This window comes from Osmerus eperlanus, chromosome 24, assembly GCF_963692335.1.
Source record: "Osmerus eperlanus chromosome 24, fOsmEpe2.1, whole genome shotgun sequence".
NCBI lineage: Eukaryota > Metazoa > Chordata > Actinopteri > Osmeriformes > Osmeridae > Osmerus > Osmerus eperlanus.
The window spans coordinates 8,332,525-8,349,689 of record NC_085041.1 but is presented as its reverse complement, the minus strand read 5'-3'; the positions used below and the strand labels follow the sequence as shown (position 1 = coordinate 8,349,689).

Here is a 17,165-nt window from a genome sequence, read left to right as displayed (position 1 = left end):
CGCTCTCCGGCACAGAGGTAGGTTTGATGGTTCCGCGCTTGGGGCCTGTGGATCCCTACAGTTCCCTGGCACGCGCGGCCTCAGCAAGCACCGTTGCAGCATATTACCCACAATGCCTTGCTCTCGCATTTGCGTTAAGGCTTCAGGATTCGGTCCGCAAAAGTCCGACAAAGCTCACCCACCCGCTCTTTTGTTCAATACTTTCAGTAACATCCAGGGCATTTTGAAAGAATGCGCCAACACGCTCGATCCTAAATTGGTCCTCAACATACGCCTGAATCCAAGAATGGGACACCGTCCATGGCTCGGCTGTGCCCCTACACCAGGCTGAATTCCCTCTGCTTTGTCAGCTATCCTTTCGCAGAGGCAATATCGTAGTCTATGAAGTCTAGCTGAGACGTGATTATTGCTGGTTGAAAACTTAACCCAATACCCCGTCAGGATTGTCTTGAAATATAGTCAGCCTTGACAATTTTTGATGGCCTCCACGGAGGCTGACGTCAGTGTGAAAGACAATGGTTACATGTTTTCGCAATGAGCCCAGATGCTTCAGCCGCTGTGCCGCCCGGCTCTCTCCGGCACAGAGGTAGGTTTGGTGGTTCCGCGCTTGGGGCCTGTGGATCCCTACAGTTCCCCGGCACGCGCGGCCTCAGCAAGCACCGTTGCAGCATATTACCCACAATGCCTTGCTCTCGCATTTGCGTTAAGGCTTCAGGATTCGGTCCGCAAAAGTCCGACAAAGCTCACCCACCCGCTCTTTTGTTCAATACTTTCAGTAACATCCAGGGCATTTTGAAAGAATGCGCCAACACGCTCGATCCTAAATTGGTCCTCAACATACGCCTGAATCCAAGAATGGGACACCGTCCATGGCTCGGCTGTGCCCCTACACCAGGCTGAATTCCCTCTGCTTTGTCAGCTATCCTTTCGCAGAGGCAATATCGTAGTCTATGAAGTCTAGCTGAGACGTGATTATTGCTGGTTGAAAACTTAACCCAATACCCCGTCAGGATTGTCTTGAAATATAGTCAGCCTTGACAATTTTTGATGGCCTCCAAGGAGGCTGACGTCAGTGTGAAAGACAATGGTTACGTGTTTTGGCAATGAGCCCAGATGCTTCAGCCGCTGTGCCGCCCGGCGCTCTCCGGCACAGAGGTAGGTTTGGTGGTTCCGCGCTTGGGGCCTGTGGATCCCTACAGTTCCCCGGCACGCGCGGCCTCAGCAAGCACCGTTGCAGCATATTACCCACAATGCCTTGCTCTCGCATTTGCGTTAAGGCTTCAGGATTCGGTCCGCAAAAGTCCGACAAAGCTCACCCACCCGCTCTTTTGTTCAATACTTTCAGTAACATCCAGGGCATTTTGAAAGAATGCGCCAACACGCTCGATCCTAAATTGATCCTCAACATACGCCTGAATCCAAGAATGGGACACCGTCCATGGCTCGGCTGTGCCCCTACACCAGGCTGAATTCCCTCTGCTTTGTCAGCTATCCTTTCGCAGAGGCAATATCGTAGTCTATGCAGTCTAGCTGAGACGTGATTATTGCTGGTTGAAAACTTAACCCAATACCCCATCAGGATTGTCTTGAAATATAGTCAGCCTTGACAATTTTTGATGGCCTCCACGGAGGCTGACGTCAGTGTGAAAGACAATGGTTACATGTTTTGGCAATGAGCCCAGATGCTTCAGCCGCTGTGCCGCCCGGCGCTCTCCGGCACAGAGGTAGGTTTGGTGGTTCCGCGCTTGGGGCCTGTGGATCCCTACAGTTCCCCGGCACGCGCGGCCTCAGCAAGCACTGTTGCAGCATATTACCCACAATGCCTTGCTCTCGCATTTGCGTTAAGGCTTCAGGATTCGGTCCGCAAAAGTCTGACAAAGCTCACCCACCCGCTCTTTTGTTCAATACTTTCAGTAACATCCAGGGCATTTTGAAAGAATGCGCCAACACGCTCGATCCTAAATTGGTCCTCAACATACGCCTGAATCCAAGAATGGGACACCGTCCATGGCTCGGCTGTGCCCCTACACCAGGCTGAATTCCCTCTGCTTTGTCAGCTATCCTTTCGCAGAGGCAATATCGTAGTCTATGAAGTCTAGCTGAGACGTGATTATTGCTGGTTGAAAACTTAACCCAATACCCCGTCAGGATTGTCTTGAAATATAGTCAGCCTTGACAATTTTTGATGGCCTCCACGGAGGCTGACGTCAGTGTGAAAGACAATGGTTACATGTTTTGGCAATGAGCCCAGATGCTTCAGCCGCTGTGCCGCCCGGCGCTCTCCGGCACAGAGGTAGGTTTGGTGGTTCCGCGCTTGGGGCCTGTGGATCCCTACAGTTCCCCGGCACGCGCGGCCTCAGCAAGCACCGTTGCAGCATATTACCCACAATGCCTTGCTCTCGCATTTGCGTTAAGGCTTCAGGATTCGGTCCGCAAAAGTCCGACAAAGCTCACCCACCCGCTCTTTTGTTCAATACTTTCAGTAACATCCAGGGCATTTTGAAAGAATGCGCCAACACGCTCGATCCTAAATTGGTCCTCAACATACGCCTGAATCCAAGAATGGGACACCGTCCATGGCTCGGCTGTGCCCCTACACCAGGCTGAATTCCCTCTGCTTTGTCAGCTATCCTTTCGCAGAGGCAATATCGTAGTCTATGAAGTCTAGCTGAGACGTGATTATTGCTGGTTGAAAACTTAACCCAATACCCCGTCAGGATTGGCTTGAAATATAGTCAGCCTTGACAATTTTTGATGGCCTCCAAGGAGGCTGACGTCAGTGTGAAAGACAATGGTTACGTGTTTTGGCAATGAGCCCAGATGCTTCAGCCGCTGTGCCGCCCGGCGCTCTCCGGCACAGAGGTAGGTTTGGTGGTTCCGCGCTTGGGGCCTGTGGATCCCTACAGTTCCCCGGCACGCGCGGCCTCAGCAAGCACCGTTGCAGCATATTACCCACAATGCCTTGCTCTCGCATTTGCGTTAAGGCTTCAGGATTCGGTCCGCAAAAGTCCGACAAAGCTCACCCACCCGCTCTTTTGTTCAATACTTTCAGTAACATCCAGGGCATTTTGAAAGAATGCGCCAACACGCTCGATCCTAAATTGGTCCTCAACATACGCCTGAATCCAAGAATGGGACACCGTCCATGGCTCGGCTGTGCCCCTACACCAGGCTGAATTCCCTCTGCTTTGTCAGCTATCCTTTCGCAGAGGCAATATCGTAGTCTATGAAGTCTAGCTGAGACGTGATTATTGCTGGTTGAAAACTTAACCCAATACCCCGTCAGGATTGTCTTGAAATATAGTCAGCCTTGACAATTTTTGATGGCCTCCAAGGAGGCTGACGTCAGTGTGAAAGACAATGGTTACGTGTTTTGGCAATGAGCCCAGATGCTTCAGCCGCTGTGCCGCCCGGCGCTCTCCGGCACAGAGGTAGGTTTGGTGGTTCCGCGCTTGGGGCCTGTGGATCCCTACAGTTCCCCGGCACGCGCGGCCTCAGCAAGCACCGTTGCAGCATATTACCCACAATGCCTTGCTCTCGCATTTGCGTTAAGGCTTCAGGATTCGGTCCGCAAAAGTCCGACAAAGCTCACCCACCCGCTCTTTTGTTCAATACTTTCAGTAACATCCAGGGCATTTTGAAAGAATGCGCCAACACGCTCGATCCTAAATTGATCCTCAACATACGCCTGAATCCAAGAATGGGACACCGTCCATGGCTCGGCTGTGCCCCTACACCAGGCTGAATTCCCTCTGCTTTGTCAGCTATCCTTTCGCAGAGGCAATATCGTAGTCTATGAAGTCTAGCTGAGACGTGATTATTGCTGGTTGAAAACTTAACCCAATACCCCGTCAGGATTGTCTTGAAATATAGTCAGCCTTGACAATTTTTGATGGCCTCCACGGAGGCTGACGTCAGTGTGAAAGACAATGGTTACGTGTTTTGGCAATGAGCCCAGATGCTTCAGCCGCTGTGCCGCCCGGCGCTCTCCGGCACAGAGGTAGGTTTGGTGGTTCCGCGCTTGGGGCCTGTGGATCCCTACAGTTCCCCGGCACGCGCGGCCTCAGCAAGCACCGTTGCAGCATATTACCCACAATGCCTTGCTCTCGCATTTGCGTTAAGGCTTCAGGATTCGGTCCGCAAAAGTCCGACAAAGCTCACCCACCCGCTCTTTTGTTCAATACTTTCAGTAACATCCAGGGCATTTTGAAAGAATGCGCCAACACGCTCGATCCTAAATTGGTCCTCAACATACGCCTGAATCCAAGAATGGGACACCGTCCATGGCTCGGCTGTGCCCCTACACCAGGCTGAATTCCCTCTGCTTTGTCAGCTATCCTTTCGCAGAGGCAATATCGTAGTCTATGAAGTCTAGCTGAGACGTGATTATTGCTGGTTGAAAACTTAACCCAATACCCCGTCAGGATTGTCTTGAAATATAGTCAGCCTTGACAATTTTTGATGGCCTCCACGGAGGCTGACGTCAGTGTGAAAGACAATGGTTACATGTTTTGGCAATGAGCCCAGATGCTTCAGCCGCTGTGCCGCCCGGCGCTCTCCGGCACAGAGGTAGGTTTGGTGGTTCCGCGCTTGGGGCCGTGGATCCCTACAGTTCCCCGGCACGCGCGGCCTCAGCAAGCACCGTTGCAGCATATTACCCACAATGCCTTGCTCTCGCATTTGCGTTAAGGCTTCAGGATTCGGTCCGCAAAAGTCCGACAAAGCTCACCCACCCGCTCTTTTGTTCAATACTTTCAGTAACATCCAGGGCATTTTGAAAGAATGCGCCAACACGCTCGATCCTAAATTGGTCCTCAACATACGCCTGAATCCAAGAATGGGACACCGTCCATGGCTCGGCTGTGCCCCTACACCAGGCTGAATTCCCTCTGCTTTGTCAGCTATCCTTTCGCAGAGGCAATATCGTAGTCTATGAAGTCTAGCTGAGACGTGATTATTGCTGGTTGAAAACTTAACCCAATACCCCGTCAGGATTGGCTTGAAATATAGTCAGCCTTGACAATTTTTGATGGCCTCCACGGAGGCTGACGTCAGTGTGAAAGACAATGGTTACATGTTTTGGCAATGAGCCCAGATGCTTCAGCCGCTGTGCCGCCCGGCGCTCTCCGACACAGAGGTAGGTTTGGTGGTTCCGCGCTTGGGGCCTGTGGATCCCTACAGTTCCCCGGCACGCGCGGCCTCAGCAAGCACCGTTGCAGCATATTACCCACAATGCCTTGCTCTCGCATTTGCGTTAAGGCTTCAGGATTCGGTCCGCAAAAGTCCGACAAAGCTCACCCACCCGCTCTTTTGTTCAATACTTTCAGTAACATCCAGGGCATTTTGAAAGAATGCGCCAACACGCTCGATCCTAAATTGGTCCTCAACATACGCCTGAATCCAAGAATGGGACACCGTCCATGGCTCGGCTGTGCCCCTACACCAGGCTGAATTCCCTCTGCTTTGTCAGCTATCCTTTCGCAGAGGCAATATCGTAGTCTATGAAGTCTAGCTGAGACGTGATTATTGCTGGTTGAAAACTTAACCCAATACCCCGTCAGGATTGTCTTGAAATATAGTCAGCCTTGACAATTTTTGATGGCCTCCAAGGAGGCTGACGTCAGTGTGAAAGACAATGGTTACGTGTTTTGGCAATGAGCCCAGATGCTTCAGCCGCTGTGCCGCCCGGCGCTCTCCGGCACAGAGGTAGGTTTGGTGGTTCCGCGCTTGGGGCCTGTGGATCCCTACAGTTCCCCGGCACGCGCGGCCTCAGCAAGCACCGTTGCAGCATATTACCCACAATGCCTTGCTCTCGCATTTGCGTTAAGGCTTCAGGATTCGGTCCGCAAAAGTCCGACAAAGCTCACCCACCCGCTCTTTTGTTCAATACTTTCAGTAACATCCAGGGCATTTTGAAAGAATGCGCCAACACGCTCGATCCTAAATTGATCCTCAACATACGCCTGAATCCAAGAATGGGACACCGTCCATGGCTCGGCTGTGCCCCTACACCAGGCTGAATTCCCTCTGCTTTGTCAGCTATCCTTTCGCAGAGGCAATATCGTAGTCTATGAAGTCTAGCTGAGACGTGATTATTGCTGGTTGAAAACTTAACCCAATACCCCGTCAGGATTGTCTTGAAATATAGTCAGCCTTGACAATTTTTGATGGCCTCCACGGAGGCTGACGTCAGTGTGAAAGACAATGGTTACGTGTTTTGGCAATGAGCCCAGATGCTTCAGCCGCTGTGCCGCCCGGCGCTCTCCGGCACAGAGGTAGGTTTGGTGGTTCCGCGCTTGGGGCCTGTGGATCCCTACAGTTCCCCGGCACGCGCGGCCTCAGCAAGCACCGTTGCAGCATATTACCCACAATGCCTTGCTCTCGCATTTGCGTTAAGGCTTCAGGATTCGGTCCGCAAAAGTCCGACAAAGCTCACCCACCCGCTCTTTTGTTCAATACTTTCAGTAACATCCAGGGCATTTTGAAAGAATGCGCCAACACGCTCGATCCTAAATTGGTCCTCAACATACGCCTGAATCCAAGAATGGGACACCGTCCATGGCTCGGCTGTGCCCCTACACCAGGCTGAATTCCCTCTGCTTTGTCAGCTATCCTTTCGCAGAGGCAATATCGTAGTCTATGAAGTCTAGCTGAGACGTAATTATTGCTGGTTGAAAACTTAACCCAATACCCCGTCAGGATTGTCTTGAAATATAGTCAGCCTTGACAATTTTTGATGGCCTCCACGGAGGCTGACGTCAGTGTGAAAGACAATGGTTACATGTTTTGGCAATGAGCCCAGATGCTTCAGCCGCTGTGCCGCCCGGCGCTCTCCGGCACAGAGGTAGGTTTGGTGGTTCCGCGCTTGGGGCCGTGGATCCCTACAGTTCCCCGGCACGCGCGGCCTCAGCAAGCACCGTTGCAGCATATTACCCACAATGCCTTGCTCTCGCATTTGCGTTAAGGCTTCAGGATTCGGTCCGCAAAAGTCCGACAAAGCTCACCCACCCGCTCTTTTGTTCAATACTTTCAGTAACATCCAGGGCATTTTGAAAGAATGCGCCAACACGCTCGATCCTAAATTGGTCCTCAACATACGCCTGAATCCAAGAATGGGACACCGTCCATGGCTCGGCTGTGCCCCTACACCAGGCTGAATTCCCTCTGCTTTGTCAGCTATCCTTTCGCAGAGGCAATATCGTAGTCTATGAAGTCTAGCTGAGACGTGATTATTGCTGGTTGAAAACTTAACCCAATACCCCGTCAGGATTGGCTTGAAATATAGTCAGCCTTGACAATTTTTGATGGCCTCCACGGAGGCTGACGTCAGTGTGAAAGACAATGGTTACATGTTTTGGCAATGAGCCCAGATGCTTCAGCCGCTGTGCCGCCCGGCGCTCTCCGACACAGAGGTAGGTTTGGTGGTTCCGCGCTTGGGGCCTGTGGATCCCTACAGTTCCCCGGCACGCGCGGCCTCAGCAAGCACCGTTGCAGCATATTACCCACAATGCCTTGCTCTCGCATTTGCGTTAAGGCTTCAGGATTCGGTCCGCAAAAGTCCGACAAAGCTCACCCACCCGCTCTTTTGTTCAATACTTTCAGTAACATCCAGGGCATTTTGAAAGAATGCGCCAACACGCTCGATCCTAAATTGGTCCTCAACATACGCCTGAATCCAAGAATGGGACACCGTCCATGGCTCGGCTGTGCCCCTACACCAGGCTGAATTCCCTCTGCTTTGTCAGCTATCCTTTCGCAGAGGCAATATCGTAGTCTATGAAGTCTAGCTGAGACGTGATTATTGCTGGTTGAAAACTTAACCCAATACCCCGTCAGGATTGGCTTGAAATATAGTCAGCCTTGACAATTTTTGATGGCCTCCACGGAGGCTGACGTCAGTGTGAAAGACAATGGTTACATGTTTTGGCAATGAGCCCAGATGCTTCAGCCGCTGTGCCGCCCGGCGCTCTCCGGCACAGAGGTAGGTTTGGTGGTTCCGCGCTTGGGGCCGTGGATCCCTACAGTTCCCCGGCACGCGCGGCCTCAGCAAGCACCGTTGCAGCATATTACCCACAATGCCTTGCTCTCGCATTTGCGTTAAGGTTTCAGGATTCGGTCCGCAAAAGTCCGACAAAGCTCACCCACCCGCTCTTTTGTTCAATACTTTCAGTAACATCCAGGGCATTTTGAAAGAATGCGCCAACACGCTCGATCCTAAATTGGTCCTCAACATACGCCTGAATCCAAGAATGGGACACCGTCCATGGCTCGGCTGTGCCCCTACACCAGGCTGAATTCCCTCTGCTTTGTCAGCTATCCTTTCGCAGAGGCAATATCGTAGTCTATGAAGTCTAGCTGAGACGTGATTATTGCTGGTTGAAAACTTAACCCAATACCCCGTCAGGATTGTCTTGAAATATAGTCAGCCGTGACAATTTTTGATGGCCTCCACGGAGGCTGACGTCAGTGTGAAAGACAATGGTTACGTGTTTTGGCAATGAGCCCAGATGCTTCAGCCGCTGTGCCGCCCGGCGCTCTCCGGTACAGAGGTAGGTTTGGTGGTTCCGCGCTTGGGGCCTGTGGATCCCTACAGTTCCCCGGCACGCGCGGCCTCAGCAAGCACCGTTGCAGCATATTACCCACAATGCCTTGCTCTCGCATTTGCGTTAAGGCTTCAGGATTCGGTCCGCAAAAGTCCGACAAAGCTCACCCACCCGCTCTTTTGTTCAATACTTTCAGTAACATCCAGGGCATTTTGAAAGAATGCGCCAACACGCTCGATCCTAAATTGGTCCTCAACATACGCCTGAATCCAAGAATGGGACACCGTCCATGGCTCGGCTGTGCCCCTACACCAGGCTGAATTCCCTCTGCTTTGTCAGCTATCCTTTCGCAGAGGCAATATCGTAGTCTATGAAGTCTAGCTGAGACGTGATTATTGCTGGTTGAAAACTTAACCCAATACCCCGTCAGGATTGTCTTGAAATATAGTCAGCCTTGACAATTTTTGATGGCCTCCACGGAGGCTGACGTCAGTGTGAAAGACAATGGTTACTTGTTTTGGCAATGAGCCCAGATGCTTCAGCCGCTGTGCCGCCCGGCGCTCTCCGGCACAGAGGTAGGTTTGGTGGTTCCCCGCTTGGGGCCTGTGGATCCCTACAGTTCCCCGGCACGCGCGGCCTCAGCAAGCACCGTTGCAGCATATTACCCACAATGCCTTGCTCTCGCATTTGCGTTAAGGCTTCAGGATTCGGTCCGCAAAAGTCCGACAAAGCTCACCCACCCGCTCTTTTGTTCAATACTTTCAGTAACATCCAGGGCATTTTGAAAGAATGCGCCAACACGCTCGATCCTAAATTGGTCCTCAACATACGCCTGAATCCAAGAATGGGACACCGTCCATGGCTCGGCTGTGCCCCTACACCAGGCTGAATTCCCTCTGCTTTGTCAGCTATCCTTTCGCAGAGGCAATATCGTAGTCTATGAAGTCTAGCTGAGACGTGATTATTGCTGGTTGAAAACTTAACCCAATACGCCGTCAGGATTGGCTTGAAATATAGTCAGCCTTGACAATTTTTGATGGCCTCCACGGAGGCTGACGTCAGTGTGAAAGACAATGGTTACATGTTTTGGCAATGATCCCAGATGCTTCAGCCGCTGTGCCGGCCAGCGCTCTCCGGCACAGAGGTAGGTTTGGTGGTTCCGCGCTTGGGGCCTGTGGATCCCTACAGTTCCCCGGCACGCGCGGCATCAGCAAGCACCGTTGCAGCATATTACCCACAATGCCTTGCTCTCGCATTTGCGTTAAGGCTTCAGGATTCGGTCCGCAAAAGTCCGACAAAGCTCACCCACCCGCTCTTTTGTTCAATACTTTCAGTAACATCCAGGGCATTTTGAAAGAATGCGCCAACACGCTCGATCCTAAATTGGTCCTCAACATACGCCTGAATCCAAGAATGGGACACCGTCCATGGCTCGGCTGTGCCCCTACACCAGGCTGAATTCCCTCTGCTTTGTCAGCTATCCTTTCGCAGAGGCAATATCGTAGTCTATGAAGTCTAGCTGAGACGTGATTATTGCTGGTTGAAAACTTAACCCAATACCCCGTCAGGATTGTCTTGAAATATAGTCAGCCTTGACAATTTTTGATGGCCTCCACGGAGGCTGACGTCAGTGTGAAAGACAATGGTTACGTGTTTTGGCAATGAGCCCAGATGCTTCAGCCGCTGTGCCGCCCGGCGCTCTCCGACACAGAGGTAGGTTTGGTGGTTCCGCGCTTGGGGCCTGTGGATCCCTACAGTTCCCCGGCACGCGCGGCCTCAGCAAGCACCGTTGCAGCATATTACCCACAATGCCTTGCTCTCGCATTTGCGTTAAGGCTTCAGGATTCGGTCCGCAAAAGTCCGACAAAGCTCACCCACCCGCTCTTTTGTTCAATACTTTCAGTAACATCCAGGGCATTTTGAAAGAATGCGCCAACACGCTCGATCCTAAATTGGTCCTCAACATACGCCTGAATCCAAGAATGGGACACCGTCCATGGCTCGGCTGTGCCCCTACACCAGGCTGAATTCCCTCTGCTTTTTCAGCTATCCTTTCGCAGAGGCAATATCGTAGTCTATGAAGTCTAGCTGAGACGTGATTATTGCTGGTTGAAAACTTAACCCAATACCCCGTCAGGATTGTCTTGAAATATAGTCAGCCTTGACAATTTTTGATGGCCTCCACGGAGGCTGACGTCAGTGTGAAAGACAATGGTTACGTGTTTTGGCAATGAGCCCAGATGCTTCAGCCGCTGTGCCGCCCGGCGCTCTCCGGTACAGAGGTAGGTTTGGTGGTTCCGCGCTTGGGGCCTGTGGATCCCTACAGTTCCCCGGCACGCGCGGCCTCAGCAAGCACCGTTGCAGCATATTACCCACAATGCCTTGCTCTCGCATTTGCGTTAAGGCTTCAGGATTCGGTCCGCAAAAGTCCGACAAAGCTCACCCACCCGCTCTTTTGTTCAATACTTTCAGTAACATCCAGGGCATTTTGAAAGAATGCGCCAACACGCTCGATCCTAAATTGGTCCTCAACATACGCCTGAATCCAAGAATGGGACACCGTCCATGGCTCGGCTGTGCCCCTACACCAGGCTGAATTCCCTCTGCTTTGTCAGCTATCCTTTCGCAGAGGCAATATCGTAGTCTATGAAGTCTAGCTGAGACGTGATTATTGCTGGTTGAAAACTTAACCCAATACCCCGTCAGGATTGGCTTGAAATATAGTCAGCCTTGACAATTTTTGATGGCCTCCACGGAGGCTGACGTCAGTGTGAAAGACAATGGTTACGTGTTTTGGCAATGAGCCCAGATGCTTCAGCCGCTATGCCGCCCGGCGCTCTCCGGCACAGAGGTAGGTTTGGTGGTTCCGCGCTTGGGGCCTGTGGATCCCTACAGTTCCCCGGCACGCGCGGCCTCAGCAAGCACCTTTGCAGCATATTACCCACAATGCCTTGCTCTCGCATTTGCGTTAAGGCTTCAGGATTCGGTCCGCAAAAGTCCGACAAAGCTCACCCACCCGCTCTTTTGTTCAATACTTTCAGTAACATCCAGGGCATTTTGAAAGAATGCGCCAACACGCTCGATCCTAAATTGGTCCTCAACATACGCCTGAATCCAAGAATGGGACACCGTCCATGGCTCGGCTGTGCCCCTACACCAGGCTGAATTCCCTCTGCTTTGTCAGCTATCCTTTCGCAGAGGCAATATCGTAGTCTATGAAGTCTAGCTGAGACGTGATTATTGCTGGTTGAAAACTTAACCCAATACCCCGTCAGGATTGTCTTGAAATATAGTCAGCCTTGACAAATTTTGATGGCCTCCACGGAGGCTGACGTCAGTGTGAAAGACAATGGTTACGTGTTTTGGCAATGAGCCCAGATGCTTCAGCCGCTGTGCCGCCCGGCGCTCTCCGGCACAGAGGTAGGTTTGGTGGTTCCGCGCTTGGGGCCTGTGGATCCCTACAGTTCCCCGGCACGCGCGGCCTCAGCAAGCACCGTTGCAGCATATTACCCACAATGCCTTGCTCTCGCATTTGCGTTAAGGCTTCAGGATTCGGTCCGCAAAAGTCCGACAAAGCTCACCCACCCGCTCTTTTGTTCAATACTTTCAGTAACATCCAGGGCATTTTGAAAGAATGCGCCAACACGCTCGATCCTAAATTGGTCCTCAACATACGCCTGAATCCAAGAATGGGACACCGTCCATGGCTCGGCTGTGCCCCTACACCAGGCTGAATTCCCTCTGCTTTGTCAGCTATCCTTTCGCAGAGGCAATATCGTAGTCTATGAAGTCTAGCTGAGACGTGATTATTGCTGGTTGAAAACTTAACCCAATACCCCGTCAGGATTGGCTTGAAATATAGTCAGCCTTGACAATTTTTGATGGCCTCCACGGAGGCTGACGTCAGTGTGAAAGACAATGGTTACATGTTTTGGCAATGATCCCAGATGCTTCAGCCGCTGTGCCGGCCAGCGCTCTCCGGCACAGAGGTAGGTTTGGTGGTTCCGCGCTTGGGGCCTGTGGATCCCTACAGTTCCCCGGCACGCGCGGCATCAGCAAGCACCGTTGCAGCATATTACCCACAATGCCTTGCTCTCGCATTTGCGTTAAGGCTTCAGGATTCGGTCCGCAAAAGTCCGACAAAGCTCACCCACCCGCTCTTTTGTTCAATACTTTCAGTAACATCCAGGGCATTTTGAAAGAATGCGCCAACACGCTCGATCCTAAATTGGTCCTCAACATACGCCTGAATCCAAGAATGGGACACCGTCCATGGCTCGGCTGTGCCCCTACACCAGGCTGAATTCCCTCTGCTTTGTCAGCTATCCTTTCGCAGAGGCAATATCGTAGTCTATGAAGTCTAGCTGAGACGTGATTATTGCTGGTTGAAAACTTAACCCAATACCCCGTCAGGATTGTCTTGAAATATAGTCAGCCTTGACAATTTTTGATGGCCTCCACGGAGGCTGACGTCAGTGTGAAAGACAATGGTTACGTGTTTTGGCAATGAGCCCAGATGCTTCAGCCGCTGTGCCGCCCGGCGCTCTCCGGCACAGAGGTAGGTTTGGTGGTTCCGCGCTTGGGGCCTGTGGATCCCTACAGTTCCCCGGCACGCGCGGCCTCAGCAAGCACCGTTGCAGCATATTACCCACAATGCCTTGCTCTCGCATTTGCGTTAAGGCTTCAGGATTCGGTCCGCAAAAGTCCGACAAAGCTCACCCACCCGCTCTTTTGTTCAATACTTTCAGTAACATCCAGGGCATTTTGAAAGAATGCGCCAACACGCTCGATCCTAAATTGGTCCTCAACATACGCCTGAATCCAAGAATGGGACACCGTCCATGGCTCGGCTGTGCCCCTACACCAGGCTGAATTCCCTCTGCTTTGTCAGCTATCCTTTCGCAGAGGCAATATCGTAGTCTATGAAGTCTAGCTGAGACGTGATTATTGCTGGTTGAAAACTTAACCCAATACCCCGTCAGGATTGGCTTGAAATATAGTCAGCCTTGACAATTTTTGATGGCCTCCACGGAGGCTGACGTCAGTGTGAAAGACAATGGTTACATGTTTTGGCAATGATCCCAGATGCTTCAGCCGCTGTGCCGGCCAGCGCTCTCCGGCACAGAGGTAGGTTTGGTGGTTCCGCGCTTGGGGCCTGTGGATCCCTACAGTTCCCCGGCACGCGCGGCATCAGCAAGCACCGTTGCAGCATATTACCCACAATGCCTTGCTCTCGCATTTGCGTTAAGGCTTCAGGATTCGGTCCGCAAAAGTCCGACAAAGCTCACCCACCCGCTCTTTTGTTCAATACTTTCAGTAACATCCAGGGCATTTTGAAAGAATGCGCCAACACGCTCGATCCTAAATTGGTCCTCAACATACGCCTGAATCCAAGAATGGGACACCGTCCATGGCTCGGCTGTGCCCCTACACCAGGCTGAATTCCCTCTGCTTTGTCAGCTATCCTTTCGCAGAGGCAATATCGTAGTCTATGAAGTCTAGCTGAGACGTGATTATTGCTGGTTGAAAACTTAACCCAATACCCCGTCAGGATTGTCTTGAAATATAGTCAGCCTTGACAATTTTTGATGGCCTCCACGGAGGCTGACGTCAGTGTGAAAGACAATGGTTACGTGTTTTGGCAATGAGCCCAGATGCTTCAGCCGCTGTGCCGCCCGGCGCTCTCCGGTACAGAGGTAGGTTTGGTGGTTCCGCGCTTGGGGCCTGTGGATCCCTACAGTTCCCCGGCACGCGCGGCCTCAGCAAGCACCGTTGCAGCATATTACCCACAATGCCTTGCTCTCGCATTTGCGTTAAGGCTTCAGGATTCGGTCCGCAAAAGTCCGACAAAGCTCACCCACCCGCTCTTTTGTTCAATACTTTCAGTAACATCCAGGGCATTTTGAAAGAATGCGCCAACACGCTCGATCCTAAATTGGTCCTCAACATACGCCTGAATCCAAGAATGGGACACCGTCCATGGCTCGGCTGTGCCCCTACACCAGGCTGAATTCCCTCTGCTTGGTCAGCTATCCTTTCGCAGAGGCAATATCGTAGTCTATGAAGTCTAGCTGAGACGTGATTATTGCTGGTTGAAAACTTAACCCAATACCCCGTCAGGATTGTCTTGAAATATAGTCAGCCTTGACAATTTTTGATGGCCTCCACGGAGGCTGACGTCAGTGTGAAAGACAATGGTTACGTGTTTTGGCAATGAGCCCAGATGCTTCAGCCGCTGTGCCGCCCGGCGCTCTCCGACACAGAGGTAGGTTTGGTGGTTCCGCGCTTGGGGCCTGTGGATCCCTACAGTTCCCCGGCACGCGCGGCCTCAGCAAGCACCGTTGCAGCATATTACCCACAATGCCTTGCTCTCGCATTTGCGTTAAGGCTTCAGGATTCGGTCCGCAAAAGTCCGACAAAGCTCACCCACCCGCTCTTTTGTTCAATACTTTCAGTAACATCCAGGGCATTTTGAAAGAATGCGCCAACACGCTCGATCCTAAATTGGTCCTCAACATACGCCTGAATCCAAGAATGGGACACCGTCCATGGCTCGGCTGTGCCCCTACACCAGGCTGAATTCCCTCTGCTTTGTCAGCTATCCTTTCGCAGAGGCAATATCGTAGTCTATGAAGTCTAGCTGAGACGTGATTATTGCTGGTTGAAAACTTAACCCAATACCCCGTCAGGATTGGCTTGAAATATAGTCAGCCTTGACAATTTTTGATGGCCTCCACGGAGGCTGACGTCAGTGTGAAAGACAATGGTTACGTGTTTTGGCAATGAGCCCAGATGCTTCAGCCGCTGTGCCGCCCGGCGCTCTCCGGCACAGAGGTAGGTTTGGTGGTTCCGCGCTTGGGGCCTGTGGATCCCTACAGTTCCCCGGCACGCGCGGCCTCAGCAAGCACCGTTGCAGCATATTACCCACAATGCCTTGCTCTCGCATTTGCGTTAAGGCTTCAGGATTCGGTCCGCAAAAGTCCGACAAAGCTCACCCACCCGCTCTTTTGTTCAATACTTTCAGTAACATCCAGGGCATTTTGAAAGAATGCGCCAACACGCTCGATCCTAAATTGGTCCTCAACATACGCCTGAATCCAAGAATGGGACACCGTCCATGGCTCGGCTGTGCCCCTACACCAGGCTGAATTCCCTCTGCTTTGTCAGCTATCCTTTCGCAGAGGCAATATCGTAGTCTATGAAGTCTAGCTGAGACGTGATTATTGCTGGTTGAAAACTTAACCCAATACCCCGTCAGGATTGTCTTGAAATATAGTCAGCCTTGACAATTTTTGATGGCCTCCACGGAGGCTGACGTCAGTGTGAAAGACAATGGTTACATGTTTTGGCAATGATCCCAGATGCTTCAGCCGCTGTGCCGGCCAGCGCTCTCCGGCACAGAGGTAGGTTTGGTGGTTCCGCGCTTGGGGCCTGTGGATCCCTACAGTTCCCCGGCACGCGCGGCATCAGCAAGCACCGTTGCAGCATATTACCCACAATGCCTTGCTCTCGCATTTGCGTTAAGGCTTCAGGATTCGGCCCGCAAAAGTCCGACAAAGCTCACCCACCCGCTCTTTTGTTCAATACTTTCAGTAACATCCAGGGCATTTTGAAAGAATGCGCCAACACGCTCGATCCTAAATTGGTCCTCAACATACGCCTGAATCCAAGAATGGGACACCGTCCATGGCTCGGCTGTGCCCCTACACCAGGCTGAATTCCCTCTGCTTTGTCAGCTATCCTTTCGCAGAGGCAATATCGTAGTCTATGAAGTCTAGCTGAGACGTGATTATTGCTGGTTGAAAACTTAACCCAATACCCCGTCAGGATTGTCTTGAAATATAGTCAGCCTTGACAATTTTTGATGGCCTCCACGGAGGCTGACGTCAGTGTGAAAGACAATGGTTACGTGTTTTGGCAATGAGCCCAGATGCTTCAGCCGCTGTGCCGCCCGGCGCTCTCCGGTACAGAGGTAGGTTTGGTGGTTCCGCGCTTGGGGCCTGTGGATCCCTACAGTTCCCCGGCACGCGCGGCCTCAGCAAGCACCGTTGCAGCATATTACCCACAATGCCTTGCTCTCGCATTTGCGTTAAGGCTTCAGGATTCGGTCCGCAAAAGTCCGACAAAGCTCACCCACCCGCTCTTTTGTTCAATACTTTCAGTAACATCCAGGGCATTTTGAAAGAATGCGCCAACACGCTCGATCCTAAATTGGTCCTCAACATACGCCTGAATCCAAGAATGGGACACCGTCCATGGCTCGGCTGTGCCCCTACACCAGGCTGAATTCCCTCTGCTTGGTCAGCTATCCTTTCGCAGAGGCAATATCGTAGTCTATGAAGTCTAGCTGAGACGTGATTATTGCTGGTTGAAAACTTAACCCAATACCCCGTCAGGATTGTCTTGAAATATAGTCAGCCTTGACAATTTTTGATGGCCTCCACGGAGGCTGACGTCAGTGTGAAAGACAATGGTTACGTGTTTTGGCAATGAGCCCAGATGCTTCAGCCGCTGTGCCGCCCGGCGCTCTCCGACACAGAGGTAGGTTTGGTGGTTCCGCGCTTGGGGCCTGTGGATCCCTACAGTTCCCCGGCACGCGCGGCCTCAGCAAGCACCGTTGCA

General features: G+C 52.1%; 30 non-coding genes across 30 annotated transcripts; all 30 read left to right on the top strand.

Moving 5' to 3' along the window:
• The first annotated feature begins 352 nt into the window (after positions 1-352).
• LOC134011487 (U4 spliceosomal RNA) lies at positions 353-494 on the top strand. The gene has a single exon (XR_009928487.1). It is a non-coding gene; the product is annotated as a U4 spliceosomal RNA (small nuclear RNA).
• Positions 495-921: 427 nt separating this feature from the next.
• Positions 922-1,063, top strand: LOC134011457 (U4 spliceosomal RNA). Its single transcript, XR_009928461.1, has one exon. It is a non-coding gene; the product is annotated as a U4 spliceosomal RNA (small nuclear RNA).
• Positions 1,064-1,490: 427 nt separating this feature from the next.
• LOC134011423 (U4 spliceosomal RNA) lies at positions 1,491-1,632 on the top strand. The gene has a single exon (XR_009928432.1). It is a non-coding gene; the product is annotated as a U4 spliceosomal RNA (small nuclear RNA).
• A 427-nt stretch (positions 1,633-2,059) lies between these two features.
• On the top strand, positions 2,060-2,201 carry LOC134011486 (U4 spliceosomal RNA). The gene has a single exon (XR_009928486.1). It is a non-coding gene; the product is annotated as a U4 spliceosomal RNA (small nuclear RNA).
• A 427-nt stretch (positions 2,202-2,628) lies between these two features.
• LOC134011440 (U4 spliceosomal RNA) lies at positions 2,629-2,770 on the top strand. The gene has a single exon (XR_009928447.1). It is a non-coding gene; the product is annotated as a U4 spliceosomal RNA (small nuclear RNA).
• A 427-nt stretch (positions 2,771-3,197) lies between these two features.
• Positions 3,198-3,339, top strand: LOC134011456 (U4 spliceosomal RNA). The gene has a single exon (XR_009928460.1). It is a non-coding gene; the product is annotated as a U4 spliceosomal RNA (small nuclear RNA).
• Positions 3,340-3,766: 427 nt separating this feature from the next.
• Positions 3,767-3,908, top strand: LOC134011485 (U4 spliceosomal RNA). Its single transcript, XR_009928485.1, has one exon. It is a non-coding gene; the product is annotated as a U4 spliceosomal RNA (small nuclear RNA).
• A 427-nt stretch (positions 3,909-4,335) lies between these two features.
• Positions 4,336-4,477, top strand: LOC134011483 (U4 spliceosomal RNA). Its single transcript, XR_009928484.1, has one exon. It is a non-coding gene; the product is annotated as a U4 spliceosomal RNA (small nuclear RNA).
• A 426-nt stretch (positions 4,478-4,903) lies between these two features.
• LOC134011454 (U4 spliceosomal RNA) lies at positions 4,904-5,045 on the top strand. The gene has a single exon (XR_009928458.1). It is a non-coding gene; the product is annotated as a U4 spliceosomal RNA (small nuclear RNA).
• A 427-nt stretch (positions 5,046-5,472) lies between these two features.
• Positions 5,473-5,614, top strand: LOC134011455 (U4 spliceosomal RNA). The gene has a single exon (XR_009928459.1). It is a non-coding gene; the product is annotated as a U4 spliceosomal RNA (small nuclear RNA).
• Positions 5,615-6,041: 427 nt separating this feature from the next.
• LOC134011482 (U4 spliceosomal RNA) lies at positions 6,042-6,183 on the top strand. The gene has a single exon (XR_009928483.1). It is a non-coding gene; the product is annotated as a U4 spliceosomal RNA (small nuclear RNA).
• Positions 6,184-6,610: 427 nt separating this feature from the next.
• LOC134011422 (U4 spliceosomal RNA) lies at positions 6,611-6,752 on the top strand. The gene has a single exon (XR_009928431.1). It is a non-coding gene; the product is annotated as a U4 spliceosomal RNA (small nuclear RNA).
• Positions 6,753-7,178: 426 nt separating this feature from the next.
• LOC134011453 (U4 spliceosomal RNA) lies at positions 7,179-7,320 on the top strand. The gene has a single exon (XR_009928457.1). It is a non-coding gene; the product is annotated as a U4 spliceosomal RNA (small nuclear RNA).
• A 427-nt stretch (positions 7,321-7,747) lies between these two features.
• Positions 7,748-7,889, top strand: LOC134011451 (U4 spliceosomal RNA). Its single transcript, XR_009928456.1, has one exon. It is a non-coding gene; the product is annotated as a U4 spliceosomal RNA (small nuclear RNA).
• A 426-nt stretch (positions 7,890-8,315) lies between these two features.
• Positions 8,316-8,457, top strand: LOC134011418 (U4 spliceosomal RNA). Its single transcript, XR_009928428.1, has one exon. It is a non-coding gene; the product is annotated as a U4 spliceosomal RNA (small nuclear RNA).
• Positions 8,458-8,884: 427 nt separating this feature from the next.
• Positions 8,885-9,026, top strand: LOC134011481 (U4 spliceosomal RNA). The gene has a single exon (XR_009928482.1). It is a non-coding gene; the product is annotated as a U4 spliceosomal RNA (small nuclear RNA).
• Positions 9,027-9,453: 427 nt separating this feature from the next.
• On the top strand, positions 9,454-9,595 carry LOC134011489 (U4 spliceosomal RNA). Its single transcript, XR_009928489.1, has one exon. It is a non-coding gene; the product is annotated as a U4 spliceosomal RNA (small nuclear RNA).
• A 427-nt stretch (positions 9,596-10,022) lies between these two features.
• On the top strand, positions 10,023-10,164 carry LOC134011480 (U4 spliceosomal RNA). Its single transcript, XR_009928481.1, has one exon. It is a non-coding gene; the product is annotated as a U4 spliceosomal RNA (small nuclear RNA).
• Positions 10,165-10,591: 427 nt separating this feature from the next.
• On the top strand, positions 10,592-10,733 carry LOC134011479 (U4 spliceosomal RNA). Its single transcript, XR_009928480.1, has one exon. It is a non-coding gene; the product is annotated as a U4 spliceosomal RNA (small nuclear RNA).
• A 427-nt stretch (positions 10,734-11,160) lies between these two features.
• LOC134011450 (U4 spliceosomal RNA) lies at positions 11,161-11,302 on the top strand. The gene has a single exon (XR_009928455.1). It is a non-coding gene; the product is annotated as a U4 spliceosomal RNA (small nuclear RNA).
• Positions 11,303-11,729: 427 nt separating this feature from the next.
• Positions 11,730-11,871, top strand: LOC134011420 (U4 spliceosomal RNA). The gene has a single exon (XR_009928429.1). It is a non-coding gene; the product is annotated as a U4 spliceosomal RNA (small nuclear RNA).
• A 427-nt stretch (positions 11,872-12,298) lies between these two features.
• On the top strand, positions 12,299-12,440 carry LOC134011448 (U4 spliceosomal RNA). The gene has a single exon (XR_009928454.1). It is a non-coding gene; the product is annotated as a U4 spliceosomal RNA (small nuclear RNA).
• Positions 12,441-12,867: 427 nt separating this feature from the next.
• LOC134011478 (U4 spliceosomal RNA) lies at positions 12,868-13,009 on the top strand. Its single transcript, XR_009928479.1, has one exon. It is a non-coding gene; the product is annotated as a U4 spliceosomal RNA (small nuclear RNA).
• Positions 13,010-13,436: 427 nt separating this feature from the next.
• Positions 13,437-13,578, top strand: LOC134011447 (U4 spliceosomal RNA). Its single transcript, XR_009928453.1, has one exon. It is a non-coding gene; the product is annotated as a U4 spliceosomal RNA (small nuclear RNA).
• A 427-nt stretch (positions 13,579-14,005) lies between these two features.
• Positions 14,006-14,147, top strand: LOC134011477 (U4 spliceosomal RNA). Its single transcript, XR_009928478.1, has one exon. It is a non-coding gene; the product is annotated as a U4 spliceosomal RNA (small nuclear RNA).
• A 427-nt stretch (positions 14,148-14,574) lies between these two features.
• LOC134011476 (U4 spliceosomal RNA) lies at positions 14,575-14,716 on the top strand. The gene has a single exon (XR_009928477.1). It is a non-coding gene; the product is annotated as a U4 spliceosomal RNA (small nuclear RNA).
• A 427-nt stretch (positions 14,717-15,143) lies between these two features.
• On the top strand, positions 15,144-15,285 carry LOC134011446 (U4 spliceosomal RNA). The gene has a single exon (XR_009928452.1). It is a non-coding gene; the product is annotated as a U4 spliceosomal RNA (small nuclear RNA).
• A 427-nt stretch (positions 15,286-15,712) lies between these two features.
• LOC134011475 (U4 spliceosomal RNA) lies at positions 15,713-15,854 on the top strand. The gene has a single exon (XR_009928476.1). It is a non-coding gene; the product is annotated as a U4 spliceosomal RNA (small nuclear RNA).
• A 427-nt stretch (positions 15,855-16,281) lies between these two features.
• Positions 16,282-16,423, top strand: LOC134011474 (U4 spliceosomal RNA). Its single transcript, XR_009928475.1, has one exon. It is a non-coding gene; the product is annotated as a U4 spliceosomal RNA (small nuclear RNA).
• A 427-nt stretch (positions 16,424-16,850) lies between these two features.
• LOC134011472 (U4 spliceosomal RNA) lies at positions 16,851-16,992 on the top strand. The gene has a single exon (XR_009928474.1). It is a non-coding gene; the product is annotated as a U4 spliceosomal RNA (small nuclear RNA).
• The last annotated feature ends 173 nt before the right edge of the window (positions 16,993-17,165 follow it).